Genomic DNA, 7108 nt, shown 5'->3' on the forward strand with positions numbered 1-7108 from the left:
TATGAGCAATGGAGATATTTACTCACACACAGACACATCAACAGCGTCATACCGCACACACACACACACACACACACACACACACGCGCGCGAGCTTTCAGTCCTATACGCACTCTCCGTCTCACTATTGTACAGTGGTACCTGGGATGACCGGACACCCTTGGGACCATCCTAAGTGTCCGGAAATTGCAGGTGGCCATTTACGAGAAGTGTATGGCAAATCTAGAATTAGCCCATGGTGAGTTTTGTCGTCACACTGAATGAATCACTAATACGCGTGGAGTTATTTAGGTCAAGATAAGACACAATTGGTCGTCGTCCTGGAACTTTGGCGTAACTCAATTCTTGGCAATGTTGATGTTTTTGTGTTGCAGACTAAGTAAATCATTCTCAATGAGAAATAATCTCTAAAATATGATCGACAATACATGATTTAACATTCTTTTATCTTTCTATCCATACTAGGTACAATTATAAAGACTATTTGTGACCCTCCACCACGGAATGAGTCGCATGTCACCTTTGCATGATTTTCATATTTTTACATTTTCCTATCCAGAGATAAAAATCGTTTAAGAAAAGAGCGAAAATTGTTTGAGTTATAAGCCTGTGACTAAGGTGACCCTCACACTGTTACCAGACACTCCCCGGACTTATGTTAAGCCTAGCGCAGAACCGCGCGAGGTGACATGCGACTCATTTCGTGGTGGAGGGTCACATTTCATAATACAAAAAATAATCAGTTTTGGCCTTCTGCGCAAAAGCTGTATAAAATGAGTTACGCCAAAATTCCACGACGACGTCGAAACGGACAATAGAAGATGTCCTTACTTGGTAGGTGTTCTCTCATCGAAGGTACCACTGTACTAATCACACAACGCACAAAACAGAACCAAGACTGCAGACTGTCAAAGGAACACGTTTATTTGTCTCTGACGAATCTCTTTACAAGTGGCTAGAAAAAAGCAGGCAAGAGGCACATCAGACACCAAATTAAAGGGACGACAATAGACGCCAAAGGCTTCGACTCAATGCAGCTACAGTAATTATCATAATAATATTCATCAGTATCACGGCAACACAGTATTCGCTCTGTCAGCTAATTTCTGCTAAAAAGAAGAAAAAATAATAGTGAATTTAGAGACAGAGAAAAGAAAATCCAAACTGCACAAAAAACGGGCGACGTAAAAGGGTGACGAACCTGGCAAAACTTCAGTGTAAACCAATCACCAGTCATGTGACAAAAAGCGCTCGGCTAAAACACTTTGTAAGCAAGGTGACGATTGGACAAAAGGCGTGTGAACCTGGTCATTGCTTTGCATAACACCTGTCGATCTTGCGACAGAGCATCTTTGGTAAATCAGAGCGTCAATTGGTGGATTTAGGGCTAATTAACATATATGCTAAACAAAATCACGTGATGTACAAATGATCATCAGGTCAACGAAAACTCTCTAAAAAAAAAAACTGCTTTCGCTTGTCTATTGTTTCAGTCCTGTCAAAAATACGCCCCGTGTCTTCAAGATGTGTACACGAACAATTCAACAACATCCATTTGACTCAACAGTATTGTGCACAATAGTAATATGTTTATCGAATACCAAGGCCCGCTCGTTCAAATACCCGCTGTAATGACAATGCCGTTCAAAATGCCAACATTAGCATTGTGAGTTCTCGGTTGCTTCAAGCTACAAAATGCACCCTAGGCTGGAACGTCCCCCCACATTTCCAACAAGGGTGATGAACTTTGAGTCTTGACCTGGAACTCATGTACACGCATGCCTTATTTGCAGTAATTGTGTTTCAGCGTGAACTTACTTGGCGTTGCCGGCACTGTTTCAGTGCATCTCTTGAACCTTTATTGTACATATGCATCACGACACATTCATTATTCCCTCGTTTCGAAACAACGATCGAATCCCGCAGTTACAGAGTATATGTTGTATTGAAGGATCACAGAGGCTACAGACAACGACTACTCTAAATAATTAGTTGAAATAAAAAAAAGTCATCAAGATATAAACACTCAAATAAATACATTTAGACACGTTGTGTACATTGTGGAAGTGTAGAAAATAAATTATCTGTACAAGAAACTGTTACGGGTGAGTGGTGTATTTAAGCTGTCCAATCGTTTCAAAAAAGGACGCAACCTAATCCATTTTCACACAAGAAAAATTCATAGGCTAGTATTAACAAAAAAGTTTGTGAAAAACCACCGCTTACACGACAGGTGATCAAAAAAAGCGCCGAATATTTGCTCTCTGGTAAGAGTACCGGTCATAATCTATACAAGAATGTAGGTAAAAACACACGCACAACAGACTGACTAAACGGTAGAACACCATGCTACAACTAAAGCTCCGCGAAACAACAAACCAGAAAGCAGAACCAGAAGAAAAAAAAAACCAGAATATACCAATCACAGAAAGTGAGACAGTCTTGAAAACAATGAGTTGAACAAGAAGTTAGATAGTGACGAGGAAAGAGGGGGTGAAATGGCAAGGATCATACTGTGGCATCTAAACGAAAACAATCTCACACCAAGTCAAGCGCTCACCTTACATCTTACATACAAACCAGTACTGAACTCTACTACAGAGAAAAAGGCTTGTTTCTCTTCCAGTTTATTCAGAAAAAAAGAACCATCTCCAAATGAGATTCAGCAGACAAATGACACTCCCGTGAGGAAGGCTACAAAAGGGAAGCATTTATTTACAAGATCGCTGAAGACAGAAACCTAAACATTCACTTGTCTTTCTAGACGGGTTGGCTAGGTTTCGCTACCTGCAAGCAAGCTCCTGTGGTCGCAACGCAAATAAAATGTCAATTATATTTTGAAAATACAAATATGACAATACCTAAAATAATGTACATCCCAACATCTCAAAATAGAGCTGTCACAGTATACTCTACACTAACTCTCTGGCTTGCCCAGAGCGCCGGTGTAACACGAGAAAATTACTCCCACGAGATTTTTACTCCGGAGTAAAAATTTCGTACGAAAATGTTACTCCCTTTAGGAAAAAAGTACTCCCCAATTACACGAAAAAATTACTCCCCACGACAAGTGAGTTACGAGTAAACATTTCGTACAAAAAAATTTTACTCCCCTGACGAATAAATTACTTCACCCTAACACGAGCAATTTAACTTTCCATGCCAGGTGTACGAAGGTTTTACTCCCTTGTCCCCTGTTAGTCTTGGTGGTGGAAGGGGTGGAGGGAGGGTAGCGCGACATTCGTTTGCGCGAGATCACATGCTGGCATTATCCCTTCGCCCGCATCCCATTTTCGCCTACGAGATTTTTACTGGAAGTACAAAAAATGCGGAGTAAAAATTTTGTGGAGGGAGTAATATTTTCGTGCCTTGGGGAGTTCTTTTCTCGTACGAAAAATTTACTCGGAGTAAGAATTTCGTACGAAATTTTTACTCCGGAGTAAATTTTTCGTGGAGTAAAAATTTCGTGTTACACCTTGTGGCTCCGTAACCGACTCGTCGGTTCTCGAGCCTGGAGGTAGGGGCTACGTGACCGACTTGTCGGTTCTCCAGCCACGGTCTAATGCAAAAGACCTTACTTATTGTTATTGTTTTCGTTTGTTTCGACACATTCAAGTCTAAAAACAAAAAAAAATAGTTCTTTTGAGACTTTCAAAAGTATTTGGGTGAAACGAAGGTGGCACATTTTGCAGAATGCTCAGTGAAGTGTGGAAAGTAATTATATGACGTCATCAATGTCTGTGTTTATCTTCAAAGGTGTTCTCGAAGTTGCGTTGACGTCACAAGTATGGCGCCTGTTTATAACTTGATGGAAACGCAATAAACAAAACGCCCTGGCTATACGCACTCCGAGTGTATTCACGATTCAGCCACTGTATACACTCCGGCGTACACACACACACACACACAACTCACGTATTAAACATCCAGTTCTTATGCGAACTGTCAGTACTGTTCAGGGGCGGATCCGGGGGGGGGGGGGGGGGGGGGTTCCGGGGTTTCCGGAACACCCCCCCCCCCCTAGCTTAAAAATTAAAAAAATTTAAAAAAAAATAAAAAATTTTAAAACAAAGAAAAAATGATGGCTCAGATTGCACCAGATAGCTCCATTTTCCATTTTTTCAGCGAGAAGTAATTAAACAAGTCGCGTAAGCCGAAAATACAACATTTAGTCAAGTAGCTGTCGAACTCACAGAATGAAACTGAACGCAATGCCATTTTTCAGCAAGACCGTATACTCGTAGCATCGTCAGTCCACCGCTCATGGCAAAGGCAGTGAAATTGACAAGAAGAGCGGGGTAGTAGTTGCGCTAAGAAGGATAGCACGCTTTTCTGTACCTCTCTTTGTTTTAACTTTCTGAGCGTGTTTTTAATCCAAACATATCATATCTATATGTTTTTGGAATCAGGAACCGACAAGGAATAAGATGAAAGTGTTTTTAAATTGATTTCGACAATTTAATTTTGATAATAATTTTTATATATTTAATTTTCAGAGCTTGTTTTTAATCCAAATATAACATATTTATATGTTTTTGGAATCAGAAAATGATGGAGAATAAGATGAACGTAAATTTGGATCGTTTTATAAATTTTTATTTTTTTTTTACAATTTTCAGATTTTTAATGACCAAAGTCATTAATTAATTTTTAAGCCACCAAGCTGAAATGCAATACCGAAGTCCGGGCTTCGTCGAAGATTACTTGACCAAAATTTCAACCAATTTGGTTAAAAAATGAGGGCGTGACAGTGCCGCCTCAACTTTCACGAAAAGCCGGATATGACGTCATCAAAGACATTCATCAAAAAAATGAAAAAACGTTCGGGGATTTCATACCCAGGAACTCTCATGTCAAATTTCATAAAGATCGGTCCAGTAGTTTAGTCTGAATCGCTCTACACACACACACAGACAGACACACACACACACACACGCACGCACATACACTGCCACGACCCTCGTCTCGATTCCCCCCCCGTCTACGTCAAAACTTGACTAAATGTAAAAAAACAAAGGTCAAATTTAGGCTACACACGGAAGACATCGTGGGGCCGTGCGGACCCATGTTTCTCAAACTGAAGGAACTTACATAAAAACTAGGGAGAGAAGTCACAAACCTTTAAAGGTATTGGATTGGATTGGATTGGATAAGATTTACAGTCCAGTGAGGTTACCCTCATGGAAATTCGGGCTGCTTTCTCCCCGGGGAAAGCGAGCTGCCATACATACGGCGCTACCCATATTTTTTTTTTTCCTGCATGCGGGTATTCGAGTTTCCTGAGACTTAATGCCGTGTGAGATGGAATTTTTTTTTTTACTTTATTCCAAGTCCCACGGGTATTTAATGGACATTTTTATCTATGCCTATACAATTTTGCCAGGAAAGACCCTTTTGTCAATCGTGGGATCTTTAACGTGCACACCCCAATGTAGTGTACACGAAGGGACCTCGGTTTTTCGTCTCATCCGAAAGACTAGCACTTGAACCCACCACCTAGGTTAGGAAAGGGGGGGAGAAAATTGCGGCCTGACCCAGGCCTGAACACGCAACCTCTCGCTTCCGAGCGCAAGTGCGTTACCACTCGGCCACCCAGTCCATTGGCTCAAAACATCATTTTCTACGATCTGTTCACGTTTTTCCTTTTTTGAGAAGCTTTCGTCCGCACGGTAATAATTAAATTAATAATTTAATTTAATTACTTCTCGCGGAAATTAACCACGGCGTCTACGGAAGGGAATGCACGTTTTTGCTTCTTTGGAAAGCATGGGTCTACGGAAGGGTATGCATATTTTTCCTTCTTTGAGAAAGCATGGGTCCGCACGGCCCCACGATGTCTTCCGTGTGTAGTCGATAACCCAGTCGGGCGAAGGTTAAAACTTCGCAGAAGGGGAATCAATGGAGTGGGCAACAATCACGGCACACAAACACTCTCTTTTCTATCCAGTTGAATACATACGACCACAGCTAATCAATGTTTCAATGTTTTATCGTAGTGATTAGATCCTTCGGGTTATTAAGCTAACACAATAAACAACTAACCCCGGCAAACACATAAAACAAGAAGGGCAAAGCCCATACGACTCACATGCTTGACCTTGACCTTTACATGACCTTGACCTTCAGAGTCAAGGTCAAATAACTAAACCTAGCAATGACATCATACACTAAGAACTGCTTTACACATTTTTCCTACCAAAATACATGTGACCTTGACCCAAGGTCAAGGTCATCCAAGGTCATGCAACACAAAGCTGTTAATTCAAGACATAGGAAGTACAATGGTGCTTATTGGCTCTTTCTACCATGAGATATGGTCACTTTTAGTGGTTCACTACCTTATTTTGGTCACATTTCATAAGGGTCAAAGTGACCTTGATCATATGTGACCAAATGTGTCTCATGATGAAAGCATAACATGTGCCCCACATAATTTTTAAGTTTGAAACAGTTATCTTCCATAGTTCAGGGTCAAGGTCACTTCAAAATATGTATACAATCCAACTTTGAAGAGCTCGTGTGACCTTGACCTTGAAGCAAGGTAAACCAAACTGGTATCAAAAGATGGGGCTTATTTTGCCCTATATATCATATATAGGTGAGGTATTGAATCTCAAAAACTTCAGAGAAAATGGGAAAAATGTGAAAAATAGCTGTTTTTTAGGCAACATTTATGGCCCCTGCGACCTTGACCTTGAAGCAAGGTCAAGATGCTATGTATGTTTTTTGGGGCCTTGTCATCATACACCATCTTGCCAAATTTGGTACTGATAGACTGAATAGTGTCCAAGAAATATCCAACGTTAAAGTTTTCCGGACGGACGGACGACTCGGGTGAGTACATAGACTCACTTTTGCTTCGCATGTGAGTCAATGAATATGCACGCAGACACTCCCAACAATGAAAAAACCCTAAACAACATGAATCAAAACAAAGAAAGGTAAATCCCGTGAAGAATGACCTACTCAGCCATACCTAGGTATTCCTCTCTACCGACCCTTCACTTCCCACCACAATAACATACCCTACCTTTCCGGCATGAGTGTGGCCAGCCGACAGCGCGGCTTCCTTGTTATGTATTAGAGAGACGGAGAGAGAGAGAGAGAG

General features: G+C 41.0%; 1 long non-coding RNA gene across 1 annotated transcript in view; it reads left to right on the forward strand.

Annotated features, from left to right (window-relative positions):
• The window catches only part of LOC138971193 (uncharacterized), a 666631-nt gene that overhangs the window by 576847 nt on the left and 82676 nt on the right, over positions 1 to 7108 (forward strand). The window lies entirely within an intron of this gene.

The sequence above is a fragment of the Littorina saxatilis genome, linkage group LG7, assembly GCF_037325665.1.
Source record: "Littorina saxatilis isolate snail1 linkage group LG7, US_GU_Lsax_2.0, whole genome shotgun sequence".
Lineage (NCBI taxonomy): Eukaryota > Metazoa > Mollusca > Gastropoda > Littorinimorpha > Littorinidae > Littorina > Littorina saxatilis.